A 25829-nucleotide genomic window follows, 5' to 3' on the forward strand; every position below is an offset into this window, starting at 1 on the left:
TTCTCTACATGCAAATCTGGTCAATATAATATTCACAAGGAACAACTAAACAGTGAACACTGATGTTAAACTACAGATTTTAACCTTTGGACACAAGTGTGAAACCCTTCCCTTCAAACTTGCAAAACCCACACAACAGAATGTGTGTGATTCTGATGCAAATGTAGACACTAGAGATGCAAAATGTGTGCTCCACAAGCAAACCATGCTTTACCGTTAATGCTCTTGCCAGCAGAATAATAACGTGTGGTAGAAACCCCAGTCTCAGCTGCTTTTAAAGAGACTGGAGGCAAGTATTCACTGCACAGGGCATCACCACCCATTAAGGATGTAGCCACCCGATTCAACCAGTAGATGGGGCACGTCCACATGCCAAGTGTCCCCACTCAACTCCCCTGATCAGGAAGACTAGGTCCCGGTTCCTCCTCCTTAGCTCCCAACCAGATGGTCAAAATGATACCAAAGAGGGAAAAGGAGGCCCTATCTCATCTCTAAAAGAGCCCTTTGATTATTTGCCTGACTTCTCTTTCACTTTTATTACAATATAAACAAAAGGGGTAGTGACTAGTGAGATGGGGGGCGGGGGGAAGGGAGTTGGAGTTGGCCAGCTCAGAAGAAATGCACTGCCCACAGCACCTTGGATATAATCTAAAGAAGCTCATCCGTCGGCCAGTCACTTATTCTGGAGCAATATTTACTGAGTGCCTATCATGTGCTGGCCCTGCACTGGGTAGGCTGCTGGGTCTACAATGGTGACTCACTCAGAAATGAGATGTGCTCCGTGGAGTTCATCATCTACAGCGGGATACAGACCCTGAAGAAATGCAAATGGTCATGTGTAGCTATAAACCCTGACGGGGGCTAAAGAACAGGGCGCATTAGAGTGACTACGGGTAGGAGGTCAAAACTGAGTCAAGGTTGGGTGGTCAGGGAAGCCCTCTCTGAAGAAGCAACATGGACATGGCCTGAAAGCTGAAGAGAAGGCAGCTTCCTAAAGGGGGTGTGGGAAGAACAGTTCTGGAAGGGGGATGCATTTGTGCAGAGCTCCAATGTGGAACATTCCTGACACACTCAAGGAACAAGGGAAACCAAGCCAGTCTGGGTGGGGTGGAGTGGGGTGGAGGGGCAAGTGGTGGTAGAGGAAGGAAGGTAAATGATACAACCAAAGGCATTTTTCTGACAGGGCAGTGGGTGGTCCCGGTTGTGATCATACTCATATACTACACACACACACACACACACACACACACACACACACACAATTATATAGTGCTTCATTTTCCAGGTGCTATTTTAAATCCCTTACATATATAAACTCCATCTACTTCTCAAAATAACCCTAAAAAGTAAGCACTATTACTAACATCCCCTCTTTAGAGATGAGGAAACAGAAGCACAGAGAGGTTAAGTGACTTGCCCACAGTCACACAGCTACTTCTGTGCCAAAGCCTAGATTGGAACCCAAGTCACCTGACTCCAAAGTGCATACTCTTAGCTTCTATACTCTAATGATTCTCAGAAGCATCATTTTATTGTGATATTTCTGTATGACTACATATATTTTGCTGTGAGTATGATAAGACTGGGCTTTTTTTTTTCCTTTTGTATTTTTGGGATTTTTTGGTTTTGGTGGCAGGGAGGACTGACGTGGCCCCAATAAGAAATCTACAATTTGGCAATGAATACAAGGCCAGACAGACTTATCAGATCCTGATAATCAAACACAATTGTGTACCCCGACTCCTGCCAGATGCCAGCTTCCTCTCGAGTCTGGGTTCTGTACACAGGCTCCCCAAAGGACTGTAAATCAGTGGCGCTAGATATCTCCACAAAGTTTCAAACAGATGTTCACCCAGTGCTTACTCGCCCAGGCTCCAGATGGCTCCGGATTCTGGCTTCTTCCTCCCGCAGACCCTCAAATCACACTTCAGACATGTCAGTAAGGCAGGCTGAAGAAGAAGGATGAAAGAAGTGGATCTAGTGGAGTTCTTTAAGAAGCCCCGTAGAACCCGGCGGTATTTCATGCATGCAGAGAAGGAGTCGTAACCTGAGGCAGCATAAATCACTGCCAGCCTTTACTACCTGGGTACGATCTTCCGAATGAAGTCGTCATAGGTGTTGCGGAAAAAGTTTCTGCGGCCAGTCAGCCTGGGTCTGTAACAATTTATTCCAACCTCTTCCATAGGCAACCAGTTGCAGAGAATTTTACTACACTGGCCTAATAGCAAGATGATTCCATACCTACCCATCCTCTCAAAAGGGAGAGGAGGAATGCTGAAAAATGTGTTCCACCAAAATGTTTTAAAAAACCCAAAAAATCCTTAAGAACATGTTTCAGCCCTACCGCAAAAACCAGGAAAATTTTTTTTTAAATTCCATTCTTTCTCAGTCCAAGGAACAGGTTACATGCTTTGCTTTCTCCCCAAATTAAAAGTATCCGTGACGTTATCTAGTAATTGATGCACATGGGTGATAAGAAGGCCCAGAGGACGGTGCTGGGTTGCCAAGCCTTGCAGGTTTTCTTTAGGGCCGTCTGTAGAGATTCCCTACTTTCCTCTCACTTCTCCAGAGACAAGGACTTTTCAGAAGACTAGAAGCTGGGGCTTCTTTTACAGATTTCATGCCTCTAGCATTAATTATTCATCTGCATAGAAGCTGGATTACCATGACAGAAGCCCAAACGAACATCTGAGAGCCAGCACGAGTGCCTGAGATGGGCTGGTCCACCCCATGCAAACCTTTGTGGAGTCTGTTGGAATCCCTTGTAAATTTCACTTCCTATTTATGTGACTTTTCATGGAGGCCAAGAGGCTCAAATCAAATCTCCCTCTATCCTCAAGCAGTGGTAAACAGAAGCCTATCAGATCATTTTCCTTGCAGTGGTGTCTAGGCTTTGTGATTACGGAGCAAGAAAAACATCTAATGGGCTTACTCAGAAATGACTTCCTTCTGTCTTGTACTTTAGGAAAACTTTTTTCATCCCTCTTGCACCCTAGGATGATGAGTATTTCATACCCATTGTTCCCTATCTACCACATTCTACAGACAGAGATAATTACAGGTACGATTATTTACTTCTGACTGTCAAAACTCACAGCAAGGCTTACGAGGAACACGTATTCGAAATTCATCCTATCTAGAAATGACGCACTAATGGTATAAATCATGTAAATAACCAGGTGTCTGCACACACTGAATGTCTATAAATGCATTTGGGCTGACAAATGTTTACACTGGGTTATACGCTTTAATTTACCTTCCGTTGCGGGGGATGAGGGGGTGGGCAACGTCACATTAATAAAGGAAGGGGTATTACGGGATTTCATTACATGGAAGTTTCCCTTCCTTATGTAAAACCCAAATGCACCAAAAGTTAAGTAATTTAAAACTGAAAGCTAAAAACATGTTATTTAAATATAAAATATACTTTTCATTTAAGCAGAGAGCCTAGGGTAAGGATGGTTGATTAAAAAACTGAGGCCCAGGAACGTTAAGTGATTACTCAAGGTCACACAGCCGGTGAGGTTCACATAACTGCTACCAGGTGCCCCTGCTTGTCCAGCTAGCCGACGGAACAGAACACTGACCAAATGGAGGGACTGCTATCAATCTTACTGCCCCTTAGAAATGCCCAGAAAATCAACTGAGCCCAGAGGTGGTCAGTGCTTGCTTGGTAAAGCCACCTTTCAGGTGTAAAGGGTAATTATTTATTCAAAACCCAGCTATCAATCAAAGTTGCATACACCCGTATTTTTATCCTTTTTGGGGGGTATTTCTCAAGAGTACATGATTAGCCATTCTTGGAAATGATTCTGTGGGCTGGTAGCAGTTTCTGTGGGTCGGTAGATCTTTCTGAAACTATTTCTAGGCTGTATGAATCTTTGTCTGGGAATTTGTTTCCCTGGCCTTCCAAAACATGAATTGCATTTTTGTTTTGTCCACAGATAACTTTTTTTCTTACTACCCTTGGCAATGAAGCCTACTCTGAAAATACAAATGACCCTGAAAATGTCCCAAGGGCATTCAGTTTACTTTCCTTACCTCGAATCCACTCCTTCTTTTAAAAAGAAAGCTTGGGGAAATTTAGAGCCCAGAAAAATGGGTGGACAACATGATGTTATTTAAAAGCGAAATCATTCCAGTGCCGTGTGTGTGTGTGTGTGTGTGTGTGTGTGTGTGTGTGTGTGTGTGTGTGTGTGTGTGTGTGTGTGTGTGTGTGTGTGGTGGTGGTGGTGGTAGGAGAGAGGAGGGAGAGTTGAAATGGGGGGGTGCTGGGTTGAGGGAAATGTCCATCTCCAAGGGCAATTCAACTTGGGGCTCCATGAAGACAAACCAATTAGTATGGATTGTCAAGGTGTTTTGTATGAATTGGCTACCTGCCCATTATGAATTGGAATGGGATTAACTAGCTCATTCCAAACACTCCAGCAAACAGCAAATGGTCATATGATAATGATTTCTAGCCACTAACACCCTGGCTGGACTGGAGACTTGGAGTTTTACCTGTAACAATCTTCAGAGAGACTCATTCCTTCAAACCTACCCACTTTCCCTAAACACATGTTTTTCTTTTTTTTTTTCCCTCTCCTAGCTTTTATTTTTTAAAAAGCCCTCTTGCTAATTGGGAGGCTGTATGTTCTTCTGCCCATAAACATACCTATTAACCAACCAACCCAGTAATAAGCAATTTGCATGCTCTACTATATAAATTTGTCAGTCCCCTCTACTCGTGGTCTTCAAAGCCCCATGGTGAAACACATGACTACCCACTTTGCAAGTCTAATTCCACTCGAGGTTCTAGAACCAGTCTACCTCTGAGAGAGAAGGCCTGAGCAGCTTGAATTCAAGATTCAGGGATTCAGCACATGACCGATGCCATTCGCCCTTTTAATTATTTGTCTCAACTTCTTATAACTGGACTTTTCCCTTGTTCCAGACACCAAGTCCATACTTTATCTTCCCGGTGGAGGTACCTGGCTCCAAGGACTATCACTAGCCAATGGCATCTCTGCCCACACTCTTCTCCAGGCAAATGGGGCCCTAGACTACAGTGAACAGCCTCATGGAAAAGAGCCCAAGGTGGATTTCAGCCCAAACATACGTGGCATCTCTGGGTTCCAACACTGGGTAATTGTTGCATCCTTCCCTGCAGCCATTTCCCCTCTGGGGAGCTACCCACTCCCTTTGGCGTGGATGGGACTGATCCCCACTTGCAGCCTTAAGGCAGCATGTGATGTAAGTGTAAGCCACCAGCGGAAGCAGAGGAGCCCAGCGGGAATCACGGTAGTTCCCATGGTAGCGGGAACCAGTACAGCAGCAGCAGCTGGACTGACCATTGCTGCTGCAGGATTTGCAGGTCGTTACGCTTTGCAAGCCATGAAGCATTAGGAAGCCTCAAGTAAAACAAGTTTTTCGAAGTCTACCAAAATCTGCCTTCAGTGGTGGCTATTACAGAGGTGGGTTTGAACCCAAAATGACAAAACGGGAAGCAGCATTAATACTAGGTGTAAGCCCTACTGCCAATAAGGGAAAAATAAGAGATGCTCATCGACGAATTATGCTTTTAAATCACCCAGACAAGGGAGGATCTCCTTATATAGCAGCCAAAATCAATGAAGATAAAGATTTACTAAAAGGTCAAGCTAAAAAATGAAGTAAATATATGATGAATTTTAAGTTCTTACTCATTGATGTATATGAGTACCAGCTTTTTATAATAAAATGCCTCAAAGCTACACATTTTAAAAATTAGCATAAGCTAAATCAAAGCCTAGGTATAAATTTGAGGATTTAAAATCGGATTATAGAATATTTGTAGGTTAATACTCAATAATTATGGATAAATGCGTGCCATTTGAAGTGTTGTTTATTACTCATTTGTCAAATAATTTGGTACCTATTTCAAGACAAAGTGAACAAGATAGTCTCTTCCTGAAGGAAGCCCCAATCTGATGGGAGACTGATTAACTGACAGTTAAAATACAGTGTGATAAATATGATGGAATTAGCACAGGCTGTTATAGTAGGGGCTCATCTCATTAGGACAGAAGGCTGTTCAAGGTACAGAGGATGCCCCCAGCTACTTAGAACCTTGAACTTAAAAGTGAATTTAGCCACAACTTACCTAAGAAATTGATCTAGGTATGTATTTATCACTTTGTCAGTGATAAATCTGAACTGTTTCAGATTCCATACATTAAAAACTATAACAGTATGATAAAAAAAAAAAGTGTAACACATCAGCACATTCCCCAGGCCACAGTTTTTTTACCTAAGGCCTGGGAACCACTTAAGCCAATATGGCTGCTTCCTCTGGCTACGTTCTTTTAATCAATGTGATAGTCTAAGCGACGTAGGCAGTTAAAAACTATCTATCAAAAAAAAAAAAAACCAACAAAAAAACTATCTATCGCCTTCCACACATCCTCACTACCAAGTGGTACGTTACAATAAAAACATGTTTCAGGGCAAATTCTAGAGTCCTGCCAAAATCCTAGCCCAAGAAGCAGGGCCTGATACCGGGGTCAGATGGCATTAAAGCTCTGCCGACAGATGTGCTCCACGCACCTGCACCTGCCCTGGGGCCCTCAAGACCTCCCCAGTGCCAAGTACCTGCCAGAAAAGCTCACTTTTTGCACAACTCTGTGTTCCCTGCTGCGTGAGTTCTGCCTGGAGGGCTGGACTTCTTGCCAGCACTCGCAGGCTCCCGCCCAGCGTCTACCTCACTCCAGTGGGTAAGGCTTCCCTCCAAGCCCAGATCCTTCCGTCTGCTCCGTGAACCCTGGTTAACCCATCTGTGCCTGCTTCCACACCCAGAATGGGGAAGAACTTGAGGAAAGGAACGCGGTCTGCCAATCCACAGTGTTTGTATAGAAATGCGAATAGGTGAAGAAGCTGGGTCTTGCCCATAAACAGCAGTTTGTCTCTTCAACTCAGAGGATTGGAAGGATGAGCTATAAGCTCACCTCCAAGTCAGGGCTGGCTAAAGGGCAGTTCAGGTCCTGGAGTAGAGGATGTATATGGGGATATTCTGGTCTCAAATGTTTGATGGAGTCAATTACCAGAAACTTTTGAAATCCTTCAAAACATATACCTCCCACTCGTAAACCATGCCTGGAAACTAAAATAAAACAAATTTAGTAAATTTCTTTTTGTTTTAATGGAAATATTGGCTCTTACTGAAGGGCAGCTTAGCAAGAACAAAGTCCATTTTCAAAATAACATTTCATTTTCTGGTATCTCTACCTCAGTGTTGAACATTAATACCAGTATATAGGTTTCTGATTTAAAAATAATCCTATTTGATTAAACTACATTTTAACGAATTCTGTTTGGAAAAGGAAGGTAGAGTTTAAATTATTTTGCCATAAAGATTCATTTTTCCTCACACTAAAAATACGTGTATATATATATCTATTTCTTTTTTTTTCTCCTTGAAATAAGGTTATGGTAGGTGAATAGTGCTTTTTTTTTTTTTTTTTGCGGTACGCGGGCCTCTCACTGCTGTGGCCTCTCCCGTTGCGGGGCACAGGCTCCGGACGCGCAGGCTTAGCGGCCATGGCTCACGGGCCTAGCCGCTCCGCGGCATGTGGGATCTTCTCGGACCGGGGCACGAACCCGCGTCCCCTGCATCGGCAGGCGGACTCTCAACCACTGCGCCACCAGGGAAGGCCAAATAGTGCTTTTAATAACGTTGTTCTGAGAAAATCAAACCAAATATAATAATCCTTTAGACTACGAACTAATTTTTTAAGATTTAGGAAAAAAACCCATTTACCATGGGATATAAAGCAAGGAAATACTATAAAGTGATACTGCTACCCCTATTACAAGAAGCAATGGACCCCAAGCTTGAAACAGTACTAATTTCGAATGAGAATATCGTTTCTTATCATTTCTGTACTTTTAAGACTTTGTCTTTTTAAAAAAAAACAACAACAGGTTTAGGACATGAAAAAACTTCGTTTAAAGATGACCCAACTATTCATAAGTTATTTCTGTGATGGTTCACTTTTCTTAACATGTAAGCAAAACTAAAAGTGAAGCAATTTGTTGTGATAATGCAACATATCTGTCAGATTCCAGGGTAAAATGGCATGCACAGTCTTATGAAAAATCCATCTTGGGGGCTTCCCTGGTGGCGCAGTGGCTGACGGTTCGCCTGCCGATGCAGGGGACGCGGGTTCGTGCCCCGGTCCGGGAAGATCCCACATGCCGCGGAGCGTCTGGGCCCGTGAGCCATGGCTGCTGGGCCTGCGCGTCCAGAGCCTCTGCTCCACAACGGGAGAGGCCACAACAGTGAGAGGCCCGCGTACCGAAAAAAAAATCCATCTTGGGGAATTCCCTGGCAGTTCAGTGGTTAACACTTGGTGCTTTCACTGCCATGGGTCTGGTTTCGATCCCTGGTTGGGGAACTAAGATCCCACAAGCAGCTTGGCATGGCCAAAAAAAAAAAAAAATCCATCTTGGACCCCTAATCTTCCCCTCTGATTTTCCAGGTGTCGCTCTTTTATTTGAACATCTGAGAACTGCTCCATTGGCGCATCTGCTCACATTCAACATTTGCTGTCAGTCTGTTCTTTGCAAGGGACTCTTCTAGGTATAGGAGACACAAAGGTGTCCTCTGGGAGCTGACAATCGATGTAACAAGCGGGCATCAAACAGAAAGAGGGAGGAGAGACCTAATACTGATATTTCCATCCTGAATACACCATTTGTTTCCAAATTCTAACACCTTGCCCAATGGTCGACACCGGCTCCCAGAGAGTGGCTCCTGCCGACAATGAGTTCATGTAACTATGAACACATGGCTCACCCATAACCAACCTTTAACGACATTTATTCTCCTGTCCTGCAAGTTGCTCCAGAGTGGGCTGCCTCTTCCCACTGCAAGTGCTAGGAAATACACAAACCAAATTCACCGTTCCACAAAGCAGCAAGAGATCACTGAAAGCAGGGACAGTGTCATTCTCTTTTGTGAAGAGAAAAAGCATCCATCTTAGGACCCAGTGGGTCCACCATAAAAGCTTCATTAAAAAAATGAACAGAGGGACAAAATGGAATCTACTCCAATGATCCAATTAGAAATGTCACGTTAGTATTACGTGCAGTATTAACGGGGATGCCCACTGAGTTTCCATTCTACAAAAGGGTAAAGCAACGGAGGGAAAAAAAGGGAAAAGGACAAATATCGGCTGCTTTTGAATTCCAAGGCTTGAGCTCAAGCTCTGGCTTTTTTATGGTGTTTTCACAGGCACTGCCCGTGTCTTACGGAAGTATTTAGAAGTATTCCCCAATTTGTCCTCCTTTAGCTGTAACTGGATTCCCATATGGTTTCCTGACATAATCAAGAAAGCGTCAATTCCAATAGTGCTTTATTTTACAGTACAGTTATTTGAACAGACGACCACTTCCGAGTACGCCCCTATCACAATTAACTCCAAGGCAAGGAATGTAGTACTACTGCTTTCTGTGTCAATGCATATGTTGGAATACTCTGGATAGGACAGGATCAAGTGACAGGACTTTCCTTCAGAAAGCTCAGTAAGAAGCCCTCATCCTCAGGTCTGTGTGGGGCTTTTGCACAAATCTGTTTTGGATCAGTCCCTCAGAGATGTCTAAAATCTAATTAACCAATTAATTTGCAAATATATTCTAATTTATTCAAGGGAGATTTTCTTGGGTGTTAAATTATCTGACAGTGAACCATATGCAGTACACAAGAGCAGGACCTCCCTGAAATACCACAGGTTACCCCAATGCAAGAATGACTATGCATACTCTGTCTGGTCCACACAAATTTCTATCCCCTAATGAGAAAATGAGTTGGCATTTCCTCCATCCTGATTAGTTTGTGGACACTTTGGTGAAGCATTGCTAAATGCAATTGTGAGGCCAGAGGGGTGTCCTTCCACAGTCTCCACTGGGGTAGGGCTAGGGTGGGCATGGTTGCCTGGGGCTGAGAAATTGGAGAAAGAGGATAATATGGATAACGTGTTTATCTTAATCTGTTTTCCTGGGGTGGGTGAAGGGACGTTTAAGTTATAAGAAAAATACCCTCTGTCATACTGGGAATTACTAACTGTTGGTAATTTGCATGCAGAACTCTATTCTCTAGCAAAGCAGCCACAGCAGGTAACATGGTTTACTCAGACAATCAACTTGTAATTTACTGAACTTGTGGATTAAAAAAAAAAAAAAAAAGATGTTCTTAATTGCTACCTTGTGACATTTTATTCAGCTCAATGACTGTATAGCTACAGATAAGAATTGAGAATAACACTATCAAATGTTACCAGGATTACCTAATTTACAAAATGAAGAGTATCTCGATGCACATATTGTTACCCAAAAATATGGAGTGTGGATTTTAATATGTTTACCATGAGATGTTTGGATAGCTGCTAATTGCGCAGCATTAAAAGAAAAGCTGGGTGGGTTTGTTGTTGTTGTTATTGGGATTTGATTCAAAAGATAATTATTTTTAATACTAGCAGTAAGGAAATGAAAGAAGTGGCAATATCATGCGACGCAGTCTGGTATCTAATTTATATACTAGAAATTCTTCTATTCACGCAATTTCTAAGATCTCTAAAAACCTGCAAATCAAATAATGGGCAAAGAGAGAAAACCTAAAAGGAAATGTATGTCCAGTTTAGGGATCAGGAAGCCAAGATGGAATTTTATATAATAGATTCTGAATTTTCTACAAGAATTAGGGAGAAGTTAGAGGGAGGGCTTCAGAGTTCTGAGAAGAGACACTTCAGTTGGTGAGTTCAAAACAGTTCCCTACAAGAGTGATCTGTGAATGCAAAACTCTTTGGGAAGGGAAAACTATAATTTCCACTAAAATTGGGAGTTAAGGAACTGGAAAAAATAGCAAGCACAGTTAGGACCAATACTGATCTCTCTTCTCTCTCTCTCACTTGTAAGGAGAAAACTAACGGTATATTTACAGATGTGCCAATAGGATCAGAGTGATTCTTGGCACTCATACAGAGAACAGCTCATCAATATTCAAAAGAGATTCATTTGGTATTTCTGGTTTGCATATCTGGTTTGTTTCTTTGTTTAGCATGCCACCAAAACTTAACACACCTAGACTATCTTCCTTCACCCTGAAAGACAGGTAGCATGGCACACAGAAGGTTACAAGTGGCCTGGGAGAATTTCTCAGGTATCTCCTTTGCTTGAGACACCTTAATCCTCTTCACCCTTGTCAACCTCAACCTCAGCATTAATTTAAGTGTAAGTCAGTAGGTGAGTAAATTTGGATATAATGAGTCAGTCCAGCTTGTGAGAAATTCCTAAATTTTAAATAATTACTTCTTTTAAATAAGAAATGAGCAGAGAGGTACAAAATGGTTTTGATAAGATTATTGAATAAGCATGATGTGAATGGATATATACTGTCGAGTTTGTTTGACAATTTCATTTTTCAATGCTGTTCCCACTACAGCCTTAAAAGGAGAACCCTATCCTTATTCCCCAATTATCCTGGGCAGTTAGCTAAATGAGCTCTCATATAGTCCCACCAACTGATCTGCTAACTTTCTTACTCATGTGTCCATAAAAATGTAAGCAGTTCTTCACTGACAACATGAACTTCAAAAAAGTCTCTCATCCCAAAAAGGGGACCCTCCTACACTGTTGGTGGAAATGTAAATTGGTGGAGTCACTATGGAAAACAGTATGAAGGTTCCTCAAAAAACTAAAAATAGAGCTACCATATGATCCAGCAATCCCACTCCTGGGCATATATCCAGAGAAAACTACAATATGAAAAGATACATGGACCTCAATGTTCACAGCAGCACTATTTACAATAGCCAGGACATGAAAACAACCTAAATGTCCATTGACAGAAGAATGGATAAAGAAGATGTGGCACACATATAAAACGGAATATGACTCAGCCATAAAAAAGAATGAAATAATGCCATTTGCAACAACTTGGATGGACCTAGAGATTGTCATACTGAGTGAAGTAAGTCAGACAGACTTACTAATAATACAAATACAAATATCATATGATACCGCTTTTATGTAGAATCTAAAATATGACTTAAAGAACTTATCTAAAAAGAACTTATCTATCAAGGATGTGGAGAAAAGGGAAAATTTGTGCACTCTTCGTGGGAATGTTTATTGGTGCAGCCAGTATGGAGAACAGTATGGGGGTCCCTCAAAAAAAAAAAAAAAGAACTTATCTATGAAACAGACTCACAGACATAGAAAACAGGCTTGTGGTTGCCAAGGAGGAGGGCTGGACTGCGAGTTTGGGATTAGTAGATGCAAACTACTCTATATAGAATGGACAAGCAACAAGGTCCTATTGTATAGCACAGGGAACTATATGCAATATCCTGAAATAAACAATACTGGAACAGAAAAAAAAAGGTCTCTCATCCAAATGGGTTCCAACACTGACGATCACAGAAACTAATAAATATCAATACATTCCTTCTCCATCGGTCCTGAGTGTCACATCACAGATTCAGGTGACTGCATATTAAAATTTACTCTACCCAGTTTTTAACATTGCTTTATTTCCTGAATTCCTTCTTTCCAATGGTCCAGTAGGAGATCTGACAGCAGGGTCAGCCAGCTGTTCTCTTTCCTACATATAGAAGCTACTAGAGGGAAAGATTTTTAAGCTGCAGCTTTGTGGAAAAAAGACTGTTAAGATGTTGGTCAGGTTTCTTAGGGATGAGACATCTGAAGACACTGTCAATAGGAATAGCTGTACTCTTCCCTATGCTTTGCTATTAAGGCTGGGAAGAATCAGCTGCCTCGGATGTTTAGCTAGGGTTAGGGAACAGAGGAGGAAGAAGCCTCGGTATCTGGCCCCTCCAGCCTCTTGCTTCTCAAGCAACAGCTGTGATTTCAGAGCCCTGATGGCTAATTCCACATGCATAACTGTTTTAGGCAATGCTCCAACTGTGTTCTAGTAACTTGCCAGGGTCATCCTTTTATTTGCTACATTTCCATGATGCTTAAGTGAGCAAAACAGTCAGTTGCCAAGTCCTGCCTTTAGGGGAGAGGAGTTGAAGGGAGCAGAAAAAAGGACAGGGAAGAAGGTAATGGGACATTGAGAAAACACGGGATTCCAGAACCCGGGATTCCAGGATTCCTGCTCAACAAATGCCCTCTGGCCTTTCTTCCCACACAGAAGTGGGCAGTGGCCATGGGCTCTGCTACAGCAGGTTGAACCAGCCTTAAAGTCAAACCTCCCAGGCAGTGAGAAGGGCAAACTGGCTGGTGTAAAAGATGTCAAAGACTGTAAGCACCTACCTGAAGCTTTCTTTAGAACAAAAACAATTAAATTCATGCAGTGAATATTCTGAGCACCTACTGGTGCCAGGCACTGTGCCATCTCGGCCCACCAACAAGAGAGGAATGATATTCCTGCCATGTCCTAGAGGAGTTAAGAGTCCGACCATCTACCTGTTAATCAGACGGTAACAATAAAGGGTGATTAAGCACTATATGCCGGAAATGTACTCAGGGCCCATCAGGTGCTTTGAAGGAGAAGCATCTAATTCACGGCAGTGGTGGGGGTGGGGGGCCGGGGCGGGGGGAATGTCCGTATCCGGCGGAAGTGACACTTGAACTTTAAAAAGTGATAGGATTACTGGGACAGAGGCAGGAAGAATATGCACATGCAGGGAGACATGTGGAAGGAGAGTGCAAAAAGAGCACAAGAAAAGTGAGAACTCTGCAGCAGAAACAGGTAGAAGCAATGAGCAGTTTACCTCAGAAACATTCAAATTCATTTCAAGAGATTCTAGACCCTAGACGCCTAGGCTAGGGATGGATTCTTTAAAAATGCCCTACACAGATGGCACAATGGGAATTTTGAGAAATGCATTCCATTCCTTGTCTTGTTGCTAGAATTTAGATTGTTTGCCATTTTGTAACCGAGCAGGACCCTATGGGGCCTTCCCAGGACAGACCCTTCCCCCCTATCCTCTGCTTTAGCTCCTCTCTGAAGGACCTAGATAATAGTATCAGATGCACATTTACTGAGTTGTTTTACAGATGCTAAACTCACCACCCAATGGAAGAAGTTAACTACTTGATGACCACCAGGTAGCCCCCAGACCTACTGGAGCCTAAGGATTGATCATGTTAACCCCTGTGACACCTCCCTGTTACCTCACCATCAACCAATCAGAGAATTGTGCACGAGCTGATCACACACCCTTCGACCCCACCCCCCTCACGGGGCCTTTAAAAATGCCTCCCTGAAATCCATCAAGGAGTTCAGGTGTTCTGAGCACCAGCTGCCCTGGACTCCTCGCTCGGTGCCCTGGAATGAAGGCTGCATTTTCCTTCACCACAACCCGGTGTCAGTAGATTGGCTGTACTGTGCACGGGCAAGCAGACTCAAGTTTGGTCCAGTAACAATTTCTTAAAGAGAATTTTCTATCTGCTAGTAGAAGTGAGGGCATGGGTTAAATAATAATAATGAAAATAATAATGATGAATGTGGGTCATGTTAAATTGCAAAAGATTTTAACATTTGGAACTTTCTCTCTGGGTCTTTTTCCCTGATATAGAGCCCAATAGGCAGTAAAATACTAAACTCTGCCACAAAATTAAACCATTACTGGTCACCAGGTATACTGGAGATGCTTTTATCAGTCTGTCATTCATTCTTCATTCAACAACTATTTATTGAGCATGTATTAAGTCCCAGGCACTGTTTTAAGGTATCAGATCTATAGCAGTAAAGAATAGCAACAAAAACTGTAAAGGAATGTCACAAGCAAACATTCACAGAGAAGAGAGCTCCTAGGCTGTGGGAAAGAGGATAACATTGAAATAAGAAAACTACAAGGCCAGTCAGTAGTCTACTTTGCTATATATAGACGTTCTGCGTGTGCCACAAACTAACCAAGGCCCTGGGCACGTCACAGAGGCTGGGTTTAACCAGCCCTAATGACCCAGTGAATAGAAGACCCTGGATCTTAATTACAGAGCCTCTTTGTGGTTTGTTCTCCTTTTAGTCACTTCCCTTTTGCTCAGAGCAGACTTCACTGTTTGCAATCACCAGAGGCCAGTGTAGCTGAACCAGCTAGACCTTCCTGGCCTCCTAGGGGAAGGTCAGTGAATCAATGAGGAACTAGATGTAGAGGGGCGAAGTTGGACCCACTGCCCCAAACAAAGCCCCACGGGGGGGATGGGAGGCGAGGGGAGGAGAAGCAGGCCGTGGCCAGGTCGACACAGAACCTCTGCAGGATGTGGAGGGCTCACCCGCCACATTCTATAAAACCAAGACTTGTTCTCACTATAGCGCAACTACGGCTAAGCTGAGGTGAGAAAAAATAATTAGGTCCCCAATCTGCATTAAAACATTTTTGCAGGATTCTGTTCTTGAAGTGGAAAACTGTTCCCACGAGGTCTATTTTTAACCGTTTTATTTTAAAGAGATCAGAAAACCTTTTCGTGTTGAAATTTCTCAGTGGGCAATTCTACAGTAATGCTACCTAAATCCGGCCTGACAACGACAGAGCAGAGGAAATGAGTGAATGTGCTAAGTGTGTGGAAACACCCTCACCCTGAAATCGGGACAGGGCTCAGAGAGGCCGTGAATACAACATGGTGATGTGTTTCATTTCTGGTCCAGTTCAGGTATTGGAATACTGAAGTCAAGCAGAATCTCCTATTTTGGGAAGCTACTAGTTCATAACCAACGTTTTCATTTAAACTACAAGTTAACTTTTCCGCCCAAAGGAGGCAAAGGTAGTATTTCAAGTAATTGATGACACCTTGGTTATAATAAAGTGGGGTCATGACCCCTGGTGATTTAATCTTGTGGTATCAGTTAATTTACTAAGAGAAATATTCAACCTATTAACTAGAATCTGATTTTCTATTAGAGGCACAGAAACATAGTTCAGGAATGTGATTATCCTGACTACATGCTTCACTAAAAAAATCAAAAGAGAAACCCACTGGAAAGAAATCATTATTGTTCATTCATTCACCAAATATTCGGTAAGCATCTACTGTGTGCCAGGCACTTGAGATACACCATTGAAAACAAACTCTGGCCCGCAAGGAGGCTTTATTCTAATTAATGATGGACAAGCTGCTTGTGATTCAGTTTAAAGACTCTCAAAGGGCAAATTTGAGGAGAATCAGGGAAGGGGAAAGAGGATTTTGAAAACAATGATAACTGTAGACAGAAAAATCCATCGTTCTGAAGGTAATTGGTCCAGAGCTCTCCATTCCTCTCACAGTCACAGAAGTGAAGGTTTACAATCTTTCAGTGAATCCATTTTAGAACCAGAGAAGTATGAACCGGCACTAGAGTATGGTAAGTGTGGGATACTAGTCAGCTTGGCTAAGCTATGCTGCAGTAACAAACGACCCCAGCACCTAGATCAATGGCTTTCAACAACATGGCCATGGGCCGTCAGCTCTTCACTAGGCGACCCAGGCAGCTTGCCTCTAGGATGCTGTTACTGCCTTCAGGTCAGAAGGAACAATGACAACGGTGGAATCATTCAATGGCTCTTAAAGCTTTTCCTCATAAGTGGCTCAGGTGACTTGAGCTCACATTTCATTGGCCAAAAAACAGGTAATACAGCTAGAGGTCAACAGGGCAAGAATATATTATTATCGCACAGGCAGGAGTGGCTAACAAAACAATCAGTGATGGGTTGGTTGTAGCATTCATTAGTGTCGCTGATGACTCAGAAAGACGTAGAAAATATTTGCAGCCCTTCAATTTCCCCAAACTTGTGATTACTACTAAATGGTGACCAAATCTTCTAAGAGGAAATAACTCCCTTTCACATCATAATTCCTCACCAGACCAGAGGCACACAGATTGTAGAATGAAACAAAAACAGACCCTGGAGAAGTTAGAGGAGACTAATTTTTCCTTCTTTGGTTAGATGTCAAACAATTTCTTTTCCCCCTCAAGCATTCCTTTCCACATGAAGGAAAAGGAACTCGAGAAATTACAGCGTGGAAGACGGCATTTTACTCCGCAGCTAGTAAATTCTTCCTGAGATCCCCGTGATAGTTTACACTGACATGTGGAAGGAGACAGGGCTGGGGTAACACAGACCTCTTGGATTTTCATTCTGCAGCAATTAAATGGAATTCTAACACTGGAAAGACATACCTTAGCAATTCAAAAGGGCATCCTGGGCCTTCCAGTTTCTTAGCAACACAAGAAATAAACTTCAGTATTCGGTATTCAGCCACACTGGTTCATACTCAGCATTAAAATCTTTGATGCTGATTTCAATTCCTGTAAGGCTTGGCAATGGTGATTCTATGACACTAAAGAAATCTAAGGTTGTATTTTAAAAAAAAACCAACTCTTTGAAAGTGAGAACGAGCAAGTTCAAGAGCATGTACAACCTAGAGCTACAGGATATTTCATGGTTTTTCCTAAGAAACACAAAACAGAACTAGAAATGGTTCATTTCAGTCTCTGGTCACTCCTGAAAAGACGTGGTCCTAAATAAGATTTGAGCTGATATCCTTTTACTTACTTTGTAAACAGAGAGCCTATCACTTATTAAAAATTCATAAGCCATATAGGTGTTCATTGGACAATTCTTCCAACTTTTCTATGTGTTTGAAACTTTATAAATGTCAATTTATAAATAAAATGTTAGGGGGAAACTTGTAAGTAGGCCTAGAACTGAATCAGCTTTAGAACTCCAAAAGCAACATTCTCTATACAGAATCATGAATGAAATCCCCTTGCTATGCAGGAATCTGAGAAGTTCTCTAACTTAAACAATTAATACTATTCTACAAGCAAGTGTGACCATGCATGTATTCATAATGCATGCAGCCATCCATCCAAAGAGCATTTTGAGTCACAGCTTGTACCTAGAACCATGCTCACCTGTTCTAGGTTCCTTTGCCAAAAGTCAACATGCCTAGCTACCAAGTCAGTGAATGGCCAATTCACCAAAGACAGCATACTCAGTGAACAACTTTCTGCATTCACCAGATTTCTAAACGACTTGTTTCTTTAAGCTATTTATGGAGCCTGCAGTAGTTTTGACGTGATGGGATGGGGTGATCTCCCAAACTTTAGATTTCTGAAGTTGGTGACAAATTTCCATCTTGTCTTCATAGCATTAAAGGAATGGTCAGTTCATCAAAAGCTACAGATGATTTAGTTTTCTTGTGGATGTTTAATATCTAGGAATTATATTCCATAGTTACTAACCATTATTAATAATGAACTAGTAAAAAAAATGTGTTTTTTAAAATATTTTTAAAAAATATTTTAAAATAAGACATGATGAGTCTTGCTGTTTGCTGGTTATATTGACATCTTAACCTCTTTAGGAGTCTTTTACCTAACGAACCTAAGCTTTCAAGTTTTGAATTTTTTGTTTTGAATTAGGTGAGGCCTTTAGGAACACACCTTCCGCATAAAATATAACTACCTAGTAGAAATTAAATGCAGATTACTAGAACGTACACCCAACAAGGGCAAGAATATTATGGTCTAGTTTAGGGGTGGTGAACTATGGGTCACATGTTACCTGTTTTTATAAATCAAGTTTCATTAGAACGTAGCTAACAGTCATTTATATGCTGCTATGGCTACTACTGTGCAAAAATAAATAAATTTTTTAAAAAAAGGCATAGTTGAGGAGCTGTAATAGGAATAGTAAGGCAAAGCCTAAAATATTTGCTATCTGCACTTCAAAGAAAAAGTTTGCAACTGCGGGTCTAGTTCATTACTCTATCCATAGCTTCTGGAGCAATGCCCGGCTAATCTGGGGAATTCCATAAATACTAGTTGAATGAATGAATGAATGACTTGGGTTTTAATGCAGGCTGGCCAGTCTTTACCACTCATTTCAACGTTCACTGTCTCATAGCCTCATGGGCTGGTAAGAGAGGCTGGTTCTTCATGGTGATACGGAAGTTAAGCAGGATGAGTCAACCGGTAGAGCAAACCACTTCTGTGGTTCCAGGACAGAGGCCAACCCTAATGCAGAGGATTGGTTTGTAGCAACGTAGAAACCAACCCACATTTCTGCAAAGACTATATTGGGGAACTCCAAACACAACTCAGCTGTCTGGTCTCTAAAAACCTAAGTCACTGCTTGTCATTAAAAAAAGAAAAGAAAATGTAGGTTGGCCAATATTTCTTTCCCCTTCTGAAGGTTGGCAGTGATTTTGTGGTTGAAGTGATGAGGAGCCCTAAAAAGAGGGAAACCACAAAACCCTGCCCAGTGCTTCTCCCAAACTGTAGTTGCTGCTGCAGGCAAAAAATACAGGTCTTCTTCCAGAGATTCCCTGGTATTGTCCTGGCATAAAGCAGCCTCCCCAAACATTATTCCGATGAGATATACTATTAAGAAATCAAGCAGTGATAAATCTAATGGGAATTTTTTGCCGGGTAACACTTACCTCAAGACCTAAGCCTACAAAGGAAACTGTAACGAGACAAAACCAAGTGAGCTGGATTTACGTTGTTGTTATTTAGCTTATTTTAAGTGGCTAGTGGCAGGTTTGTTTGTCTGTTTGTTTGTGGGGGCAGGGGGGAAGGCAATATCTAGCAGGCTGCTTTAATTTCCTATTGTCTTAATGTCACTGCTATTAAGACCTTCCACCCTAATCAATACCCAGTTCCACCAACTCCCAATTAGCCTCAGTAAAATCCCCAGAGTAGAAAAAAGGACATGGATCATTACTCTGCAGCTTCAGAGGTTCTGTAAGTCAACTCATTTCCTCTAAAGCAGGGTTACTCAATCAGTCCTTGGTGCCTATCAGTGTGCTAGGTGCTCTGGGTATAAAAATATGATATGGCATGACACATTATAATTTTTAAAGAGGTTTTGCCATCTGGGAAATATCAAGAAATAAAGCAATAAAGATAAAAACACTCAATATTCAGTGAAGGGTTCTAACCCAGTTAACCCACTCCAAACGCATGCATGTTGTCTTCAATCACTATATATATATAGTTTAAGGGGTGTTTACTGATGTGATTTTGAATTTTCCTTTTAAGTACTAGAAACATTTAAAAGTGGTCCTGGGTACCCAGCATTTGGAAAAAAAAAAAAATCAACTCAGGGTTTCATTTGTTTGGCATCAGCTCGTAGTCAACTTCTACTTCCTATTATAAACTTCTATGTGGCCTTGCCACAACTCCTGAGATTACAACTCACTTACAGATAATCACAGGAATTGCTCTTCACCAGACAAGTGCTTATCCTCGTTGCCCCTGGATGGTGCTGCCGGTGAAAGCAACAATAAAAGCTCATCAAAATCATCACAGCCGTGAAAGATCCATTGGCAATTCTGAATGGCTGGAGCTGATGCTTGAGTCAATTCAGTCCCTCTTCTTGTGATGACCTAAAGGGGTAGGACGGGGGGGGGGGGGGGGGGAGGGAGGCTCAAGAGGGAGGGGATATGGGGATATATGTATACATATGGCTGATTCACTTTGTTGTACAGCAGAAACTAACACCGTATTGTGAAGCAATTATACTCCAATAAAGATCTATTAAAAAAAATAATAAAGGCACTTCTACTGATACCACTTCTCTTTCTAGCTTTCTGAGATCCCTTGTTACCTTGACAGTACACAACTAGACAAACCCAAACTAGAGGTACCCTCAGGAAAGTCCCCTACCTAAGCAATGGTTTCAATGGAGCACACCCTGGAGGGGTCTTTTGAAGGGCAGGGAGCTATGTGAAGGGCTTTATGTGGTTGTCTTTTCAGAGACCACAGACCAGCTGGAGTCTGGGCCAGATGCTGCTTTCACAGCATTAGCAGGTAAACTGCAGTCAGACTAGAATGTTAAAATTTTGAATTACACAGGGTAGTTTCTCTGTAAGATGACATCAAAGTTTTCATGCCATAAAGGTGCATATCTGCTTCTGTCTTCACAACTGTGAGCTTTACAGCCTCTCAGCCAGCTTACGAGTAGCATTGGGGATTTTGAGAGGGTTGGAGGGAGGAAGGAAATCTTTGCTCTGTGTCTTCAGAGAGACTCAGGAGCTTCTGCTCATGGAAGTAGAGGTTAATAAGTGACTCTAATTGAAAAATGGCCATATACTTGAAACAAGATTCTGCTCTGAAAATTCCTTAAATCTGTTTAAGCATGAAACGAACAAAACTAAATATTAGCATATACCTCCCTCCCTCTTCTCCATCCCATTCCTCGGCATCACTCCTTGTTCCACAGCAGGTAACAGGAAGACAAAGAGGAGTCTCATATCCCCAAGAGCCCCCCGAGAAAAATGATGGGGGGAAGGGATCAGCAGTGCCTCGCTGGTGTCGTTGCTTGGTAAAGAATGAAATCAGCTGCAAGTCAAGTCTACCCCCCAGTCTGCACAGCTGCTGGCATTTGTACCTACGTGGAGGCGGCAGAGGTAGATGAGTGTTTTTCTTAGATGCAGTCATCAACGCCAGATGTATTGATACAAGGGGCAGTCAGCTTCATACCACCTGTATTAAGCACATCTTTATGCTCGTACTTTTGGCATCTGGGACCCGGCGGACACTGGAGGGATTGCCCCTCCCAGAGCTAGCTAATTCCTAGAGACAGTAAAACAATCAGCCCAGAACCCACACCTCCAACGCCCTCCTCTATTAGGCTCTTATACCCTATGCCACTATTCCCGGGCCCTAATCACTCCAGGGCCAGGTACCAGACAACTAGAGATAGCCCATATGCTCTGGAGTTGGCTGAAATTATTCAAACTAGCCAATCCTAAGCCTGTTTACTCTGACTCACCCTTTCCTTCCCACCAAAACCACAACAAAAACCTCTTGTCCGGTTTCCCCCTTGTGCCCTCTCCCTCCTAACCGACCCGGGTGCTTCCCCACATGGCCCTGAGTGGCAAGGCATGGCCCCACCCCTTGGGAACTGTCAATAACAAATTATCTTTTCAACAGCAATCATCTGATCTGTGGGCCTCACCGTACCTGAATCATAATAAAACCTACATCTGAAAACACCACCCAAAGATGAACAGCCGCTAATTACAGTAAACACACACAGCCAATTCACACCATGCTTCAAAATTACGATGTGTCATTAATGTACACCAGCCCGCACACTTTCCTTTAATAGCACGCTGGACATGGCCCCACCCCCAAATTCTCCTCTGTTCTCTCTACTGCACTGAACTGAAACTACCTGAATTCCACTAACACTTAAATATTCACCTGCCGGGTTGCTTTATTAAATAAGCACTCAGGAGCAAGTTTGTTGGGGAAGGGGGTAGGTGTGGCACCAAGCTATATGCTGTACGATTAATAAAAAAGAAACTTGCCCTTACATCCATTCTTCTCTCCAGCTTTCCACAGTAACAACATGGCTCGATTTCCCTTGATTAGCACAAGGATTTAGATTCACTTTTCAAAAAGTGCTAATCAGGGGCTTCCCTGGTAGCACACTGGTTGAGAATCCACCTGCTAATGCAGGGGACACGGGTTTGGGCCCTGGTCTGGGAAGATTCCACATGCCGCGGAGCGACTAGGCCCGTGAGCCACAACTACTGAGCCTGCGCGTCTGGAGCCTGTGCTCCGCAACGAGAGAGGCCGCGATAGTGAGAGGTCCGCGTACCGCAATGAGGAGTGGCCCCCGCTTGCCACAACTAGAGAAAGTCCCCGCACAGAAACGAAGACCCAACACAGCCCTAAATAAATAAATAAATAAATAAATTTAAGAATAAAAAAAAAAAGTGCGAATCAGCTTCAGCTTAAACAGATCGAAATGCAACACAGAAGGGGCTTCCCAGTTAATGTGGGGTCTGCTGAGGGGTGTTTTCCCCTTGAGTGCTACATTAGAGATGAATCTAAAAACACAACTACAAATAGGGGATTTTGAAAGCTACCCGAAGTTCAGAAAATGGTGTCAAGGAATAGACTACGCATCAACATACTTTTCAGACTTAAGAGTTAGCTGATGTAATGACCCCCTTGGTCCTTAATCCAGTGCCGGGAATGGTAGAATGAGCTTAAAATTTTGAGTCCATTGGACCTGGTTTCAAATACCAGTTGAAAGTCGTGTGACTACGTACACATTCAACTGTGTGACCTCTCTGAGTCTCAGTTTTTATGTTACATGATGGATCTAATATACACCTCATGAGGTTGTTATGAGAGGATTCTATATGTTAAATACTAGGCATTTAATATAGAGATTTTTTTCTAAATGGCAACATTATATGTAAAATTATAACTTTCAGGTGAGCTGGCTTCAGAATAAACTTACTTTGATGTGTCAGCAGTTAAACCCTTTTGGCTATAGTACCGAATGGACCACCTTATACTGCACTGAATTCAGTTCGCTGGTGAATGCCAGTCACTCGAGTTTCAGTGTTAGCTTCTTTCCACCTCAGCATGAGCTCTAGTAGAAATACCACCCAAGTGACTTGTCAGTCGATTTGATTCCACAAATATTTGGTGGCTACCAATCGTGTCCTCCATCTAAGAATGAGTGGAAGCATTCCTACCCTCAAAGACAAAGCAGCTAGGCTGCTGACTTAGCACATTTACTAAGCCAGCACCATGCCAACGGATGTGACGGATTCACCTGCAGATTGGCTGAGCACAAAAAAAAAAGTCAAATTCCGAAGGAAAGTTATCCCTTAGAGACAGAAACTAGATATTTATCCAGTCACTGGGCAAGACCCTGTAGATACACCTAGGTCACTGCCTTTTGCTGTGTCTTCTCATTCTGTGTTCAAGCTGACCAAGCCAATTATGTTCATCTCACTTCCCAGTTTCAGAAGGTGGGCTTCTTACACGCTCACCTGGATTAAATGGGCAAAATTAACCCAAGGGTTTCAATATTTCCAGTTAGAAACACCATATGATATAGGATAGAGGTTAAAACTCTGACGGTTAAAAAAAAAAAAGCTTAGGATCTGAAGTTGCTTCACCAGCGTTTGAATCCCAGTTTTGCAACTTACTAGTTTGTGACTTTGAGTATGTTAATTAATCTCTGTGCCTCCACTACACACTTATAAAATAGGAATGAAATAAATCACTGGAAGCACGCTACCGAGAACACAAAAAATATAATCTTTGCTTAACTGTTCAACCAAGGAAGCTTACTTTTCACGAAAAGTGATCAGCTTTGCCTTACCTTTGTAATGTATAAGAAATACTGATACGTTTATTTTCCAGGGCATACCTTAATTTTCTAAAACACCTATTGGCTAATAATTCTTTAGATAGAGCTACAGGCTCATTCAGAATGATATTTATACGACTCAGAGACGTTTCTTTACCTTGCCTCTACTAAGAAAGACCATGTTACATTCAATCTTCCAGAAATATTGTAAGGACTTACCACCAAGCAAAACATGTTTTCAGGGACATCTCCAATCCCTTTCTTATTCATTTCATTCAATAATTTCTTTCTCATTGCCCAACTGACTTCTCTTTTTGATTAGATATCCACAATTTGAAGGATAGTGTCAAAAAATTGATAACAATAAGACTATTCTACACAAATATAATGCCACTTCTCAATACTTATTTTTAAGAGTACTAAAAGCAAAAATTCTGCAGACTTGTGATACCTAGATAAACATATTAAGTTAGTAGAAATACACGTCAAGTCATTTTCGTGGAGGTTATCATTTTATGCTGTAATGAACTATCTCAAGATTACAGAGATAATAAAAATAGATGATATAATAATAGATTAAATAATACAATTACATTCATATAGATTCATGATCCTTGTAGGTGGAGAGAGCATGAGTCTCAGAGTTTTTAGTTGCTTTAACAGCTCGGGAAATAGTTTGAATAAGGTTATATTGGGTTGGCCAAAAAGTTCGTTTGGGTCTTTCTGTAACATCTTCCGGAAAAACCCGAACGAACGTTTTGGCCAGCCCAATATAATATTTCTCATTCTGCAAAATCCTAAAGGCCATCACCACATATAGTCACACCACCATACTTATATATTCTAAAGGGCAATATGGGTTAGTTAAGGGTGCTGTAAATGGTCTAGAGAAAACTGAATGCTTGCTGGAACCCAAGGTACCTAGTCCTTCTTTGTTCTCAGGTCTTAGCTAAATGCGCTTGAACTACGGCTTCTAAGGAAGACGGAAGCTGATGTCTCTCTTTACAGTGGACTCTGTTTGGTTTCCCTATTTCTCTGCTTATCCAAGCTCTGTCTTTCTATCAGGGCCTGCTCAAGTCCCAACTCTTCCTCTTTGCCTTCCTTGACTGCCTTGGACCCTGATATCATGCTTTGCTTAAATTCTGGTACCATCTGTTGTCACTTAGCACTTGCTTACCTTCTGTCCCCTAAACTACTAAGTAATGCAGGCTGCCTAAGCCCATCCTCTTTCCACTAGTAATGACCCAATCCATCTCCAGAAAAATGTATGCAAAGAATACTTTGCATTCAATGGTACTGTATTATAGAAGGAATGCAATGTGCCAAAAATATGAAATCATCTTTAGGTCTAAACTGCCTAAGAAAGTTCAAGCAACGTCACCGTGCTGCTTGAGAACATACAATGCCCAGACTATTCAATTACTCTGCCAAATCGGAAAAAACCTACAGCTAGACTCTGTCACATAATGTACAATTTTTATATAACAAAATAGTGATTTCTCTTCGAAGACTGTTTGAAATAACTTTCAAAGAATATATGATTTAAAATATGAATGAAAAACACTGTCTCACCAAATTTACTATGAAATTTGGGATGCATCTTTCACACTAACAGGTACTATATGCTGTTCACAAAAAGTATCTTATTTCAGTCTCTTCCGTGCTGACTTACACAGAGTAGAGACTCATTACATAGTTGTTAAGTATACACCAAAAGCCTGAGTTATTTGCCAGTGA

At 42.0% G+C, this 25829-nt stretch overlaps 1 protein-coding gene and 1 pseudogene across 2 annotated transcripts in view; one reads left to right on the forward strand and one right to left on the reverse strand.

The window, feature by feature from the left end:
- Nucleotides 1-25829, reverse strand: part of EXT1 (exostosin glycosyltransferase 1) — a 291965-nt gene that overhangs the window by 61598 nt on the left and 204538 nt on the right. The gene's annotated exons all lie outside the window — the stretch shown is intronic.
- On the forward strand, nucleotides 4436-7996 carry LOC309973867 (mitochondrial import inner membrane translocase subunit TIM14-like; annotated as a pseudogene). The gene has a single exon. The product of its transcript is annotated as a mitochondrial import inner membrane translocase subunit TIM14-like (transcript).

The sequence above is a fragment of the Leucopleurus acutus genome, assembly GCF_964270905.1.
Source record: "Leucopleurus acutus genome assembly, chromosome: 17".
NCBI classification, from domain to species: Eukaryota; Metazoa; Chordata; class Mammalia; order Artiodactyla; family Delphinidae; genus Leucopleurus; species Leucopleurus acutus.